Here is a 16,147-nt window from a genome sequence, read left to right on the forward strand (position 1 = left end):
GAATAAATAATAGTAGTATAATGTAGTATTCTACATAGAGTTGACATTGAATATTTACATACACTTGAAAGAAACATGTATCAAGTAGATAATAAGCTACATTTAATATCAGAATCTTATATTATTCTCTATTTATTTGCCAAGTAGTACTTAGAATTTCTATATACCCCGACGAGGCATAACATTATGACCACTGACAGGTGAAGTAATTAACACTGATTATCTCTTCATCACGGCACCTGAAAAATGGGCGAGCGTAAGGATTTGAGCGAGTTTAACAAGGGCCAAATTGTGATGGCTAGACGACTGGGTCAGAGCATCTCCAAAACTGCAGCTCTTGTGGGGTGTTTCCGGTCTGCAGTGGTCAGTGTCTATCAAAAGTAGTCCAAGGAAGGAACAGTGGTAAACCAGTGACAGGGTCATGGGCAGCCAAGTCTCATTGATGCACGTGGGGAGTGAAGGTTGGCCCATGTGGCCCAATCAAACAGATGAGCTACTGTAGCTCAAATTACTCAAGAAGTTAATGCTGTGGGATGTGCTGGACAAACAAGTTTGATCCATGGAGGCCCCACCTTGCAACTTACAGGAGTTAAAGGATCTGCTGCTAACATCTTGGTGCCAGATACCACAGCCTATCGTCAGGGGTCTAGTGGAGTCCATGCCTCGACGGGTCAGGGCTTTTTTGGCAGCAAAAGGGGGACCAACACGATATTAGGAAGGTGGTCATAATTGGTGTATACACATTAGTACAGACATAATTTGACAGTACACTATCAAACTCTCAAAATCATTATCAAAGTAAAAACACATAATATGACACAATGTATGGTCACTTGCCCAGTTAGGTTTTTGTTTTGATCTAAATATAGGTCCAAGGTCCACTAGGGGGTGCTTTGCTACGAGGGACCCTCTGATGAACTACTGTATATGGATTTCTATTTGGCTTTCTGATTCATTTCTTTGCTAATGAAATAAATTGCTTCTCTAATAGACCCTGTTGCTCCATTTACGTTTTCTTTTGATGGCTTGCTCTTAGACTCTCACATGCGACCCTTTGCCTAAACATGCCGAGCTGAATTAATGGCAACAATTCTATTCTATTGTTCTGTTTGTCTAAATGCATGTGTACATCAACACATTTTGTGCTATGTTCTACAGTTCTCCACAGTTACATTCCTCAAGTTGCACTATCACATTCTAGTGCAAATTTCTAACCTTTAGTGCTTACTGTACAATTTTAACCTGTTCCTGATTTTCCTGCCACCTGCAATGTTATGGTAAATAGGACCTCTGGGTTTCAGCATATCCTGGCTGCACCACTATGAGGTATGGCTTTGTTCCATAATTTATTGTGGTTTGCACAGAGCATGTTTGACATGCTCACATTACAAAAGAGTAAAGAAACACACAAGGACACGTTATAGGTGTTGCTTTAATCTTGATGACTGCCTTGAGGGGGAAACACCAGCCATAAAAAAAGCAAAACCACCCAGGTTTTTAGGCAAAGAGCAAAAACAGTTTCTGACTCAAACAAACAATGTGTGGTTGCCATGCTGACAGGCATCTATAAATAGAGGGCAGCGCTTGTTTTGTGAGTGCGCTCTCCCCTGGTGAGCATCAGAGACTTCAGCTTGAGTGAGGTTGAGGAATGCTTGTGGTGGGGTAAAATGTTCTAGGCTGTTCATATTACTGATTTCAAGGTTTACTATTCTCAAAATAGTGCTATACGTCACATTCCTTCAAGACTACACACAATTTAATGCTGAGGTCCATAAAGACATGCTTTAGAGTTTTTTTCTTGACCTCAACCTCACTGAACATTTTTAGGGTATATACTAGGCTCTCTTATCTCATATCTGTGCCTGACCTTACAAATACGGTATCCATCGATTACAGTTAAGACAGTATACATTGCAAGCAATTGAGGGTTAAGGGCCTTGCTCAAGGGCCCAACAGTGGCAAGCTGGCAGATGTGGAGCTTGAACCAGCAACATTGTCCTGTACCTTAACCTGTACATAGTCCTGTACTAGTCCTGTACCTTAACCTCTGTGCTACCCCTGCCCATTATTCTAAAAACTAATAAAGATTAGTTGTTGGTTAATTAAAAGAAATTGGTAAAAAAGAAAATTTGCATTGTGCTATTCCTCTTTTCTCAGAGTTTATGCCTAAATCTAGCTGAAAACTTTAACTGATTTGTGTTGTTGTGTATCTAACTGTTCTCACATTTCTTAAAAAATATAACTTTTTTGTATTTTGTGGTATTGTATTCTAGCCCAGCTTCATAAAGACAAGAAGTACTTGGTTTATAAAATAATTAATGCTTATTATTAATTGAAAATGACTAGTTCATATTTTACTCCAATATATAAGTGCTTGGATTTTTATTCCTAAATTATAATGTTCTTCATTTTCTCTTTTATACAACATTTTAAAATAATCTATATATCTACTGAGCATGTAGTTTATGTAAATACTTATGTTATATAATGCTTATAATATAATGTAGGGACATTAGTAGCCTTGTGGGTAGAGCTTTGGGTTATTAACTGAAAGGTTGAGAGTTGGAAACCTAGCTCTGCCATGCAGCCACTGTTGGGCCCTTGAGCAAGGTCCGTAACCCTCTCTGCTCCAGGGGCGCCATATAATGGCTGACCCTGCGCTCTGACCCCAGCTTCCAAACAAGCTGGGATACGCAAAGAAAGAGTTTTGTTGTACTGTACATCTGTATATGTATATATGACAAATAAAGGCATTCTATTCTATACTTTATACTTTTATGTAAATACTTAATAAAAACTTTATTAGCTTTAAGAAATAGGGTCTGTAACAGTTTGTGTTTGCTAAGCTGGTTTAAAAGTACAGCAGAATTACTTCAGCTTTTGCTTGAACAGAATTACTGTAGCCATAAAGCTCTCATGTTTGGGCCTTTTATTTTGTAGCATTTTGTTAATCACAGACATATAAGATTTTTTATTTAAATTTTCTTGAAAAGCATGTTTTGTAAGGTAGTCTGCTAGTAGTGGGCTATTAGTGACCCAATAGTATTGAGATTCACTGACATAAGCTAGACAAACCAAACGTCTCATAAATATAGCTTGATATATAAAATATTGTATGAACTGACTATACTGTTGCTCCTTGCATTTTTGTGCAATTATGCCCATAATAGTACAGATTATATACTGAGCTTCAGCATACTTGACCCATAAATGTAGGCTGCTTTATTAGCTTATATTTTCTTATTATGTGTAAAAGCATGTGCCTTTAAATCTGAGACAATAAGTCACACTGCATGCTCTATAGTTTAAATCACTTGATTTGTAACATATAGACATAATTTTTGCCTGTTTGCATTGATTCCTACTGTGCTGAGCAACCTTCTGGCTTAACCTTCATTAAAAATAACAAACATCATTTAACATTCAGATGTATTCTTTGTGCACTTTCCTGGTTTTTACATTTTGTGTATCTTTGATTCCTTTGATAGTGAATGGTGAGAGCGGCTGAAGAAAGGCAGACACAGACAAGAACAGACAGACCAGCAGTCAAAGAAAATCCTCTCAGAATCCAGTGGGAGAGATTTAACTACACTTAGTAACAGCTAGAACAGGTTCAACTGAGCTGGAATATCAGACCTGGACACACATCCCTTCAGTTTGGGTATGAGCACATATATATTTTTTTCCAGTTTTACTGTCATTTTGTTCCTTGGGGCTAGTTTTGAATCATTCTTTAGTCTTTTTGTTGTCCAGTGCACCCAATTATAAACAGCTCTTATTATAGCTGTTATTTTCGGAGCAACCAAAGCTGGATTGTTATTCTTGTGTATCCTCTGTTGCTTTTTTGAAATAAGCTTGGGCTTATTTGAAATCTGTTGTGATGAAACTGTTTGAACCATGTTGACACTGACAAAAAGGAAGTTGGTGATGTTTGTCAAGGTTTGTTTCTTGTGGGCCTGAAGCAACCACTGTGCATAGGCTTATGATTAAAACCAGGGAAGACATGTACATCAAACACCTGTGGTTGTCATGGTAACTATTCCACAATAAAACTGTCAGTAGGGGTGTTAAAAATATCTATAAGGGTTCTTCAGAAAGTTTCCACACTTTTTTAAAACTCTATTTATGAAGAATATTAAAAACAAATGACATCATTTTTCTACATAGTCACTTTCTAGTGCATTTTTTCCAGCATTGTACCAACTTTTTAATGCCATCAGCAAAAAATGTTTTTGGATGAGCATGTAGCCACTGATGCACTGCCACTTTCACATTATCATCACATGAATTTTTTTTCCCTTTAAAGCTTCTTTAAGCGGTCCAGAATGGTAAAAATTAGATAGCGCTAAATCCAGACTACAAGATCTCTCTCGGTCTCTCAGACACGAACAATTACTTCTCCTCCCACCCTCACCGTTTCCAACAAAAATTTAAAAATGCGGAAACTTTTTGAACTTTTTGATCCCTGGTAACAGTTGGTCTGAGATATTAATATTAGGTATATTAGGTTTAGTAGATACTATAATCACATCCAACTGACAAGTGGAGAAGCTGGGAACTCTTACCACTAAGTTCCGAGTTTTGGTCTATGTAGGGCAACCACTTTTGACCTTTGAGCCCTGAGACTGCATTGCATCGGAAACCATCATGCTGCTTGTGATAAATTTAGCCACATGGGCTTGAGAGTTCTTCGGAAAAGCATCGTTGCTCAACACAGTCCACAACCGCAAGAAATGCAACCTGAAATCTCTTATGCAAAGAGAAAGCTGTTCAGCTGCTGGGTTTTCTGGACCTAAGCTAATCCCAGATGTACTGAAGGACAGTGGAAATTTTTGCTGTGGTCACATGTGGAGTTCTCTGTGCCAAGGACGAAAAAAGGACTCCAGACTGTTACAGTTGCATTAATTGGATTTTGTTGTTAACAGTACACAGGACATTAGAACAAACCTAAATAAATTAGTGAAGAAACAGAACAATTAAACATTTTGTGGGTGGCTTTTCCTGACATGGTTTGGGTCCACTTTTCCACTTAAAGTGAAAAGTCACTGCAATTCAATACCAAATTATTCTGCCTAAACACCCATTCCATATGATGTAACTATGCAGTCAAACCTGCACCCAATTTTCCAGCCATTTTTGTTATTACCAGTTTCTATTTGCTAGTTGGCTATTTAGGTTCCCTTATGCTAAGTTAACACTGCATGACTTTCAAGGTATTTAGATCGCTGTACAGTTCACACAAACACACACAACTTGATCTCTTGTAATCAGGAGTTTTTTAAGTTGTCATGGTTTTCACACTACACAATTGATTGACGATAGAGGGTCACACACTACAGGATTTATCACTGGAAGGAATATTTTTTGCAATGCAATGTTGGTATTATGGTTCGGCGTGGACGATAAGGTCACAAATACTGTAAAGCTTGTGTGCGTGCCGATGTATTCTGATAGAAACTATAATAATGCTCCTGCCCCACACATTTACAACTCATCCCCCGGGTTTCCTATCACTCCTTGTCTTGTGTTTTTATTGGCTGTAGCCCAATACCACACTCACTTCCAGTCACAACCTGATCACAACACCTTTCACACTACATAATTTTGAGTCACCGACAGGTCCAGATATTTAGCAAGCTAGATGTTTTTCTTGAGTCTGCGAGCGTTCGGTGAGCTGCTCGGATCAAGTCGTTGAAGTATCAATCAAGTTTACATGTAGCAACTGAGAGCTGATTTTCGAGCCCCGAGCAAGCTGGCACATCTAGCGGTGACCTGTTGGCGAGAGAACATCAGGGCAAAAATCATGTAGTGTGTACTAGACATTAGTCTCACATCAGCTGCCAGTCATGAAGGGTGAGGGCTTGGAGGAGGGCACTGCCTATGCTTTCCTATTCCTATTTCCTATAGGCCCAGTTACACTCTCTTGGACTCCTGGCTCAGATGGCTATAATAGATAGAGTGATAGCGCTGTATTATTGCACCACCCAGGAGCCATAAGTTATCGTTTAAACACTAAAATTACGCATTTAGTACAAGAACTATCTATCAGAACATGTAAGGTCAATCTACATCGCCATTAAGTTTTTACTTTTGTACTTAGAGAGCATTTGTATCATTCTGACCTTCTTCACATTTCTCTGGGTCTGTCACTCTCCACTAGCTGATGTTCTTAGTCATCGTGCCTGGAGGGCTTCAGTCAGATTTAATAGGTGTAAAATGCTGCCGTGATGGTTGGAGTGAGCAGTGTATCGACAGTTTTCACTTCTCTCTGTAGTAGTTATGTGTGAAGACGGGTGGAGAAAGGTCAGCTCTTTTCTCAGCTGAGTGGAAAAGTATAGTAGCTTTTTTACTGCTTTTTTATTTTCATTCTCTTTCCTGTCCTTCACCCACTTACTCTCTCGCTGATGACTAAGACTGTCCTCTCTTTTGACCTTGTCCACCCGCTCTCTTTTTATTTGTTCTCTACTTGTTTCTTCATGTTTCACTCTCAAACTCTTTAAAAGCTTTATGCTCTCAGTTGTGCAGACTCTTCATTGGGGCTGGGAGATTTAGTAAATATCCCATCTCTGTACTTCACTTTGGGGTTGATTGACTTTGCGGAATATAGACTACTCTAGGGCTGAGTCTGAAAATGCATACTACAATTCTATTAGTATTTAAATGAAGCAATGAAACTTTTGGTAAAGTGCACACTGTTTAGAATGGAAGTATGCTTAGAGATGCCACAAATGTATTTTGTCATGCTTTTTTGATGTCTTGTTGTTCTATGTTGTTGATTTAAGGTTTGGGGCAGGTTCGGCCCAGCTAAGTTTAAGGTGTTGGGCTAGTAAACAGAAGGTTACCAGTTCAAGTTCTACCACCACTGTTGGGCCACTAAGAAGCCACTGTATTTCTGAGAGTTTATACCCATCTACATAATTAAGTCCAATTGATTCAAACATGAGGGATGTTTATTGTGGTTTGTTGTTGGGCCAGCTGTAGCCTAGTGGTTAAGGTACTGGACCAGTGAACAGAGTGTTGCTGGTTCAAGTCCCACCTGCCAGGTTGCTGCTGTTGGGCCCTTGAGCAAGGCCCTTAACCCTCAATTGCTCAAACTGTATACTGTAACAGTACTGTAAGTCACTTTAGACAAAAGGCGTCTGCTAAATGCTGAAAATGTAAATGTAAGAAAGCACACATTGCATTTTTGTGTGGACCAAAATAATCAATCCATGGTGGTCTAATTCTCGTCCAGTTTGATTTTAGTCAGAGGGGCTTGAACTAACATTATGTGTATTTGTTGCTGAAGGGGCATTCATTACACATTAGGTACTTTAACTTTTATTTCATAAGGCCAACATGGGCCAGATTATCTTGCAGTTTTGTTTAATCAGGGTAAGAATATCAAATCAAACCAAAAGCTTATGCTGTAGAGTGATTTCCCACATTTGAACTTTGCATGAGTTGATTTGTAGTGTGGTGATTTGTGGTCCTTGCTTATGGTAGATAGCAGGTGTGTCTATTCAGCGCTTTCTCACAGGGATTGTTTAGAATAGAGTGGAAGTCAAAAAATGAGACATGTGAAATGCTTGTTTTTCATTTTCTCTGATTTTTTTAATTACAAATCTCAAACCTCAACGGCTTTCAAAAACTACAAAAAAGCCCAAGAAGAGGATGAAGGAGTGCTGTCATTAGCTATGTTTACATGCAACATGGTAATCCGTTAATAATTCGACTAATAGCTCAATCGATTGAGGCCATTTCAACAATTTCAATCTGACCCATATGTATTGGATATTGATTGATCCAGAAACCTAATATTATACCATTTGTGACTGTCTGTGGTGGGACATATACAATTGCTGTACATCGTTGCTAGCCAATGAACCTGGCAGAGCTTGAAAACTTTTGTAAACAGAAATGCAAAAAATTTGCAAAATGAGGTAGCTACTAAAGGTGGCTCAAGCAAGTATTGAACTTGGGTGAAAGACGAATAGGGTGTTCCAAGTACCAAAAAAATAAGATGGTTAAATTGTATTATTTTTTCATTTAATATTGTGCACAAATGTGTCACCTATGTAAATATGTATTTTTTTTCTCAGCATTTTGCTTATTTGATAATTTTAGTGTTGTTGACACACAACAAGGGCACAAAAATGTCATTCAGTGCAATGACTAATTTATGAAAAAATACACACACAAGGAACAATCTTAGCCATTTCAAATTTATAAGTTTAGTATATCTCTTACAAAAGATTTAAAACCTCAGAAGAAACTGTACTTACCCTGTTTTGAATTTTCTGTGCATTGTTTGTACTCTAGCGTCTTGGGATTTTGTTTATTTGTATACAAGATGTTTTTGCTACACATTCTATTCTATTTGAAACCCAATCAAACTCTGTTTTCTATGAAGCAGGCCTGGATTCTCTTGCATTCACATGAAAAAAATATTTAATATTTTTTATGTTTTTTATTATTTATTAAAAACTTATTACAGTTATTTTAAGCAAATGTTTTTGGTGCACTGTATGATGATTTTATGTTGCACTGAATGACATACTCCAAATTATCCTGTTACATCAGAATAATCATGACTTAATTTGTTTTTAAGTTCTTTATTGATTAAAGTAGCAGTAGTAGAATGAAAATATGCCACACCAGTGGCAAGTATGTGTTATAATATTACTACATCATGAAAAAAGTAAGGCAATGAAAAACATAGCTAATGAAGCCATCATAACAACTTGTAAGGCACCAGAACAGTGTGGAAGTGTGGAATTTGTGTCATAACACGTGAAAAAGTTGCTGCAGTAAATCTAAATCCATTCAGCCGTGAAAACCATTTGAAGTCGCATTTTATTTCATGAACTGAACAAATGTTTTCCAGTCTTTTGTTGTTAACCTTGAGGTTCTTGCTGTACATGGCTTTGGTTCTGCGATTATGATTTTGACATCAGACTTAAGGTAGTAAATTTCATCAGGTGGATTTGGCCACACAAAGGAATTTCTGTTTCAATTTTGTAGCATGCAGCTAACTTGCACCTCATCTCCTACAGACAGCAGTACCTGCCCAACGAATGGCAGGTCATCGTACTTGACAATAACAAAATCTCAGGGACCACTTCATCAAAAACATAATTATTAATATTCATTGTAATTACTGCTCTTATTAAGGAAGACTAGAATGGAAAAAAAGTGGTTTTAATATTTAAAAATATTTTAAAACATTATAAAGTCAATATAACAATGTCATTGTCAATTTAGTGCAACAGTGAAATTCTGTTGCACTGAATGACTGTTGTTGTACTGAATGACAGAAATTTTACTTTAGCACATTTTACAGTTATCCCAGTGGTTAGCAAAAGCTAACATTGACCTTAGCTCAAAGACATTTCTACACATATTCACATTTAAATGTTAATAACCTTGTTTGTTTACAAGAGTAACCGTAATATTACGTTTTCTGTGTTGTACTGAATGACACTCAGTTTTGTTCTTTAATGTACTGTGTCAATAAAAATAAATTTTTATCAAATAATGTTAAAATGCATTGACCTCGTGTGTGTGCTGAAGGGGCCCCAGGAGTCTTCTTTTGTTGTTATAATTGGTCACATGACTGCAGTAGCTTGATTGCATATTAAAATAAGGCTTTTTATTAATGTTGTACTGAATGACAACTGAAGATTGGGAAAATGGGGACTGAAAGTATCCTGAATATTATTAATTTTAAAAAACACATCTGATTGAATATTATTTAATATGTCACACATGACATTTGTACAATTATGCCAAAGCAGTAAATTTTAAGTTTTACTTAAGATTAATTAGTTGTTTCTTAATGTTTTATTACTTAAAGAGGTAGGGGGACCGTTGCACTGAATGACATTTTGGGGGTTTCAAGGGTTATTTTTTCAAAAATCATAAATTTTCTGTAAAAATTACTTTAGGTTTCAGTAAAGATGTACAAATGGAGTAGATTGAAGGTATATCCACTTATGTTAATATAATTGTATATTATTTATCAAGTGGGGACACTAAAAAGTTACGTCTTTGACCCATATATATATATACTATAAAAAGTTACATCTTTGACCCATATATACAGTGTATCACAAAAGTGAGTACACCCCTCACATTTCTGCAAATATTTCATTATATCTTTTCATGGGACAACACTATAGACATGAAACTTGGATATAACTTAGAGTAGTCAGTGTACAACTTGTATAGCAGTGTAGATTTACTGTCTTCTGAAAATAACTCAACACACAGCCATTAATGTCTAAATAGCTGGCAACATAAGTGAGTACACCCCACAGTGAACATGTCCAAATTGTGCCCAAATGTGTCGTTGTCCCTCCCTGGTGTCATGTGTCAAGGTCCCAGGTGTAAATGGGGAGCAGGGCTGTTAAATTTGGTGTTTTGGGTACAATTCTCTCATACTGGCCACTGGATATTCAACATGGCACCTCATGGCAAAGAACTCTCTGAGGATGTGAGAAATAGAATTGTTGCTCTCCACAAAGATGGCCTGGGCTATAAGAAGATTGCTAACACCCTGAAACTGAGCTACAGCATGGTGGCCAAGGTCATACAGCGGTTTTCCAGGACAGGTTCCACTCGGAACAGGCTTCGCCAGGGTCGACCAAAGAAGTTGAGTCCACGTGTTCGGCGTCATATTCAGAGGTTGGCTTTAAAAAATAGACACATGAGTGCTGCCAGCATTGCTGCAGAGGTTGAAGACGTGGGAGGTCAGCCTGTCAGTGCTCAGACCATACACCGCACACTGCATCAACTCGGTCTGCATGGTCGTCATCCCAGAAGGAAGCTGACGCACAAGAAAGCCAGCAAACAGTTTGCTGAAGACAAGCAGTCCAAGAACATGGATTACTGGAATGCCCTGTGGTCTGACGAGACCAAGATAAACTTGTTTGGCTCAGATGGTGTCCAGCATGTGTGGCGGCGCCCTGGTGAGAAGTACCAAGACAACTGTATCTTGCCTACAGTCAAGCATGGTGGTGGTAGCATCATGGTCTTGGGCTGCATGAGTGTTGCTGGCACTGGGGAGCTGCAGTTCATTGAGGGAAACATGAATTCCAACATGTACTGTGACATTCTAAAACAGAGCATGATCCCCTCCCTTCGAAAACTGGGCCTCATGGCAGTTTTCCAACAGGATAACGACCCCAAACACAACCTCCAAGATGACAACTGCCTTGCTGAGGAAGCTGAAGGTAAAGGTGATGGACTAAACCCAATTGAGCACCTGTGGCGCATCCTCAAGTGGAAGGTGGAGGAGTTCAAGGTGTCTAACATCCACCAGCTCCGTGATGTCATCATGGAGGAGTGGAAGAGGATTCTAGTAGCAACCTGTGCAGCTCTGGTGAATTCCATGCCCAGGAGGGTTAAGGCAGTGCTGGATAATAATGGTGGTCACACAAAATATTGACACTTTGGGCACAATTTGGACATGTTCACTGTGGGGTGTACTCACTTATGTTGCCAGCCATTTAGACATTAATGGCTGTGTGTTGAGTTATTTTCAGAAGACAGTAAATCTACACTGCTATACAAGTTGTACACTGACTACTCTAAGTTATATCCAAGTTTCATGTCTATAGTGTTGTCCCATGAAAAGATATAATGAAATATTTGCAGAAATGTGAGGGGTGTACTCACTTTTGTGATACACTGTATATATATACTATATATATATATATATATATATATATATATATATATACAGTATATATATATATACCCGCCCACATATTCTGGTCATCCTCCCTGCAGGCACTGCCAGTTATGCCCGCTAGATGGCGCCCAGCTGACCGGTGGCAACTGAGGAGTTCAGAATCGCTGCGCTGATGTGCTAGCGTAATATCCCGCTGTGCCACCTGGGCGCCATAAATAGGATTTTTTATATTTTAATAAGTAATAACTGGGTAACAAAATGGTGCAGTGGGTAAAGTGAAACCACACAGTTCCAGGGTCCAGGGGACTTGGATTTAAACTGGTGGTTTGATTGCAAGCCAGGCCTTCTCGTTCAAGATCTGACCTTAGTCAGTGTTCTCATGAATAATAGGCACAAATTCCCCAAGACACACTATACGATTTCTAACAGTTTTAAATAAATGGAGATGAACTAAAATGTAAATAGCTGAGAAAGGAGGTCATTTCCTGTTAGTCCCATTTTGATATGGGGTATCCAACAAGCTCATGGTCAGGTGTCCACATACCAGTAGCCATATTGTGTGTACAAGATTTTTTTTTTTTCTAAGTTGATAGAGTGAAAAAAAAGTTGTAATCAAATTCTACTTTGATTTTAGTTTTAATGAAATGACTCATTTTAAAAGTACCGTATTTAACTGTGCATTAGTACAGCAAATCTAATTCTCTTGCATTAATGCTCTGAACTGAACAGCTCTGGTTTTACAGGGAAGAGTGAATATGGCTGTGTGTGGGTGGACGTGCTGAATGTGGACAGCATATGAATCTGATAACTTTTGGATCTCCTGGGTGCAGTGTATAGTGTAGGGATGGGTTGTGATAGAGGTTGTGAATGCAGCTATACTCGTGGACAGCAGTGTGTAGATAAATCAGAGAAGCAGAGCACTGCTTTAACTTCTGAAACATCTTTCCTGCTGTTTCTCTTTTTCTTTTCCTAATCTCTCACTCTTGCTTTCTCTTTCTTCTTTCTTGAATAAATTTCACCTCAATCTGCCAGTCTCTTTTATTTGCTTCTTGCATTGGTCACTGCCAGGAAAAGTGGTCATGCTCTGGAATGCATGCTGTATTTCAGGGTGGAAACTTCTTGCTATGCTTTCTTTTCTTATCTTTTTGCATGATTACGAGAAAACCAGTGCCAGTAACAGTGTGTTAAATCCATATTTCCTTTTCACCAATAAATCATACAGCTCCTAGTTTATAACTTTTATGCCATAACAGTGACTTTAGGAACTGATTTTTTCCTCTGCATGATAGACACAATGATGCTATTGGTCCAGCTTTGTCTGCCTTTGTATATTAAATTTACTCTTTTATATAAATAGTAATCAGGTTGCTAAGTTAGTAGACGGTTAACCTATAACCGGCTTAAATTGTCCCATCAAACTATTAAACATGCCATTGTCATAATAAGTCTTTATGCTTTAATTAATAAAACATTTTAACATAGTGGCAGCACAGTGGCTTGGTAGGTAGAACTCTCGCCTCATAGCAAGAAGTTTCTGGGTTTAATTCCCAAGTGGAGCTGTCTGGGTCCTTTCATTCTCATTTACATTCTCGACATTTAGCAGACGCTTTTTATCCAAAGCGACTTACAGTCTAAGCAATTGAGGGTTAAGGGCCTTGCTCAAGGGCCCAACAGTTGCGACCTGACAGTGGTGGGGTTTGAACCAGCGACCTTCTGCTTACTAGTCCAGTACCTTAACCGCTAGGCTACAACTGCCCTTTCTGTGTGGAGTTTGCATGTTCTCCCCGTGTCTGCGTGGGTTGCCTCCGTGTGCTACGGTTTCCTTCCACAGTCCAAAGACATGTAGTCAGGTTAACTGGTGCTACTAAAATTGCCCTTGTGTGTGTGTGTGTGTGTGTGTGTGGGTGGGTGTTTGCCTTGTGATGAACTGGCGATCTTTCTGGGGTCTTTCCTACCTTTCATCAAGTGGATTAAACACACAGTGACCCTAAATAGGATAAAGCAGTGGTAAAACAGACAGTAAATGAATGAATTGTAACATGGTGAACATGGTAGTAATGTAGAACAATAAGATGAACATAAACACAATTAGCAGATCCAGTTCAGCTTTTAGAATGTAGATTAGACATGTCTGTTGCGGTATCTAAACCTGCTAATCATTATTAAGATGCAGTTTGCATATTAAAGCTAGAGGTTAGGCTAATGCATACACTCACACCTTTACTAACAATCACACAGATGCTTTAGCACTGATTAAAACAGTTCTTAATCTTACTGAGGATTCCTCTCAACATTTTTTTTACTTCTCATGCCTTTATTCTCATTCTGTTTTTCATACTCATCATTTCCCACGCATTCTTTCTCTCTGTAAATTCCTGTCTGTCTGCTTCTAATCACTAAACAATGAGTTAATTACCTGTACCAGGGCTTATGAATTTATTCATACAGAGTGTAATTATCAAAGCCTTGTGGAGTGCCAAGCAGGAAGTTCCTCTTCTGGGTCTGGTCAGGTTTTTACTGTTCAAGCGAGTGTTCCTTTAGTCTTTAAAAATAGTGTTGGTTGAACAACGTTTGTTCTGTATGTTCTTTGTAATTTGAGTGCACTCGTGGCAGTGAATGAATTTCTTTTCATTCAGCAGCTTTTCATCAAACTTCATCAAAAGCGTATATACCATTTGAATTTAACCTAATCGCTGTCTTATTTGTAGTACAAACCAAAGTTCTTACTGATAGCTGTTTGGAATCAACAGAAAGGAAAATGTTTCTCTATTGTGATTTTATCAAAGGGTTGACAGAAGATCTAAAAGATTTAAGATTGCAGATGTTTGGGTGTTATTAAATTTATGCTTTTCATTGACTGACTTCATTGAAGTTTACCTTTGTGTTTATACATTATTATTAACATTTACCATATATTATTGTTAAACAATTAATAACAATCAAGGCACCAATAATAGCCAATAATAACCAGGGCACCATTTCAGCATAGGGCACTGATTTACTTACACCTTGGGCAATTTAGTGTAGCCAGTTCAGCCTCTGTATATTTTGATAGATAGAAGGAAATTAGGAAATGTTGAAAATGAAATGTAAATAAGAGGGGAAAAAAGCACCAAAAAGGTTTTTTACATTTTGCTTTCTTATTGCTTAATAATACAAAGACACCTTTTTTTTTTTTAGAAATCTAAACAGTCCCACACCTCATGAAAGTTGCTGTGTTCATGTATATACTAATGTACATCAATCAGGCATAACAGTAAAACCACCTACTTCCATCTGTTTCTCTACTTATCTTTTTAGCCTGCTTTCACCCTGTTCTTTAATGGTCAGGACCCCCACAGGACCACCACAGAGTAGGTATTATTTGGGTGATGGAACATTCTCAGCACTGCAGTGTGTGTTGTGCTGGTATGAGTGGATCAAACACAGCAGCGCTGCTGGAGTTTTTAAATACCGTGTCCACTCACTGTCCACTCTATTAGACACTTCTACCTAGTTGGTCCACCTTGTAGATGTAAAGTCAGAGTGGTATATTAACCACTGATTTTAGGCTTTACATTTAGCAGACTCTGTTACCATGTCTTGAGTCTAATTGTGTTTCAGATTGTTTAGTGCTTTTTTTTCCAAATTACTTTTCTGTCATATTAATTTATCCCTACTTTTTATTACTGCTGCTACTTTACTTCCTTTATGCAAGTCTGCTTTTTTCTATTACTAACATGTTACTTAGTCTATTACTAACTGTCACTTAGTCTTGTTGTTATAACTGAAAAATTGCTATATTTGGTCAGGTGACAAAAGAGCATGTTTTTTTGCTGCATGGTATAATAACGTGATAATGACATTCATACAGAAACTTAGCCAGCTCATTGCAAGCTGTTGTTATTCACATGACCACGTCACATGCAGGGAAACAGCATAATGTAGTACAGTTTGTCTTGAGGTGTGCATATGTGCATGTGTTATGTCTGTCATACTCAAACAATATGTTAGGCCAATAACAGCATGTAAATTAATACTTTAACCTAGTTCTACACTTTCAAATACTTCTACATAGTATTTCTATTACTTTGTGCCATGTTTTTACATTTACATTTTCGGCATTTAGCAGACGCTCTTATCCAGAGTGACGTACAGAAGTGCTTCCATAGTAAATATTACTGTACTTTAGTTTAAGTAGACGTTTAAGTTTTTCTTGTAACAACTGCAACATTTTTTTCTATTTCCATCCTTTCTTAAACAGTGACAGACTTTGGAATCATTTATTTACCACAATCTTGCATGTAACAAAAACACAAATGCATTCATTTATTCAACTTAAAAACCTTATTAGATTTTTGTAGCTAGAATACTTGTACTACATTACAGGCTGGCATTACAGATGTTACAGCACTGACTGATGATTTTTAATATCTGCGTCTCAGCTATTCTCTTATCTGCAGCTGCAGCGTATAACTGGGTGTAAAACTTAAC

General features: G+C 37.9%; 1 long non-coding RNA gene across 1 annotated transcript in view; it reads left to right on the plus strand.

Annotated features, from left to right (window-relative positions):
• The window catches only part of LOC134309134 (uncharacterized), a 118,878-nt gene that overhangs the window by 54,346 nt on the left and 48,385 nt on the right, over positions 1 to 16,147 (plus strand). Inside the window, exon 2 of the long non-coding RNA XR_010011007.1 lies at positions 3,489 to 3,661. This is a non-coding gene — a long non-coding RNA (uncharacterized LOC134309134). The remainder of the gene's footprint in view (positions 1 to 3,488; positions 3,662 to 16,147) is intronic.

Source organism: Trichomycterus rosablanca, chromosome 2, assembly GCF_030014385.1.
Source record: "Trichomycterus rosablanca isolate fTriRos1 chromosome 2, fTriRos1.hap1, whole genome shotgun sequence".
NCBI lineage: Eukaryota > Metazoa > Chordata > Actinopteri > Siluriformes > Trichomycteridae > Trichomycterus > Trichomycterus rosablanca.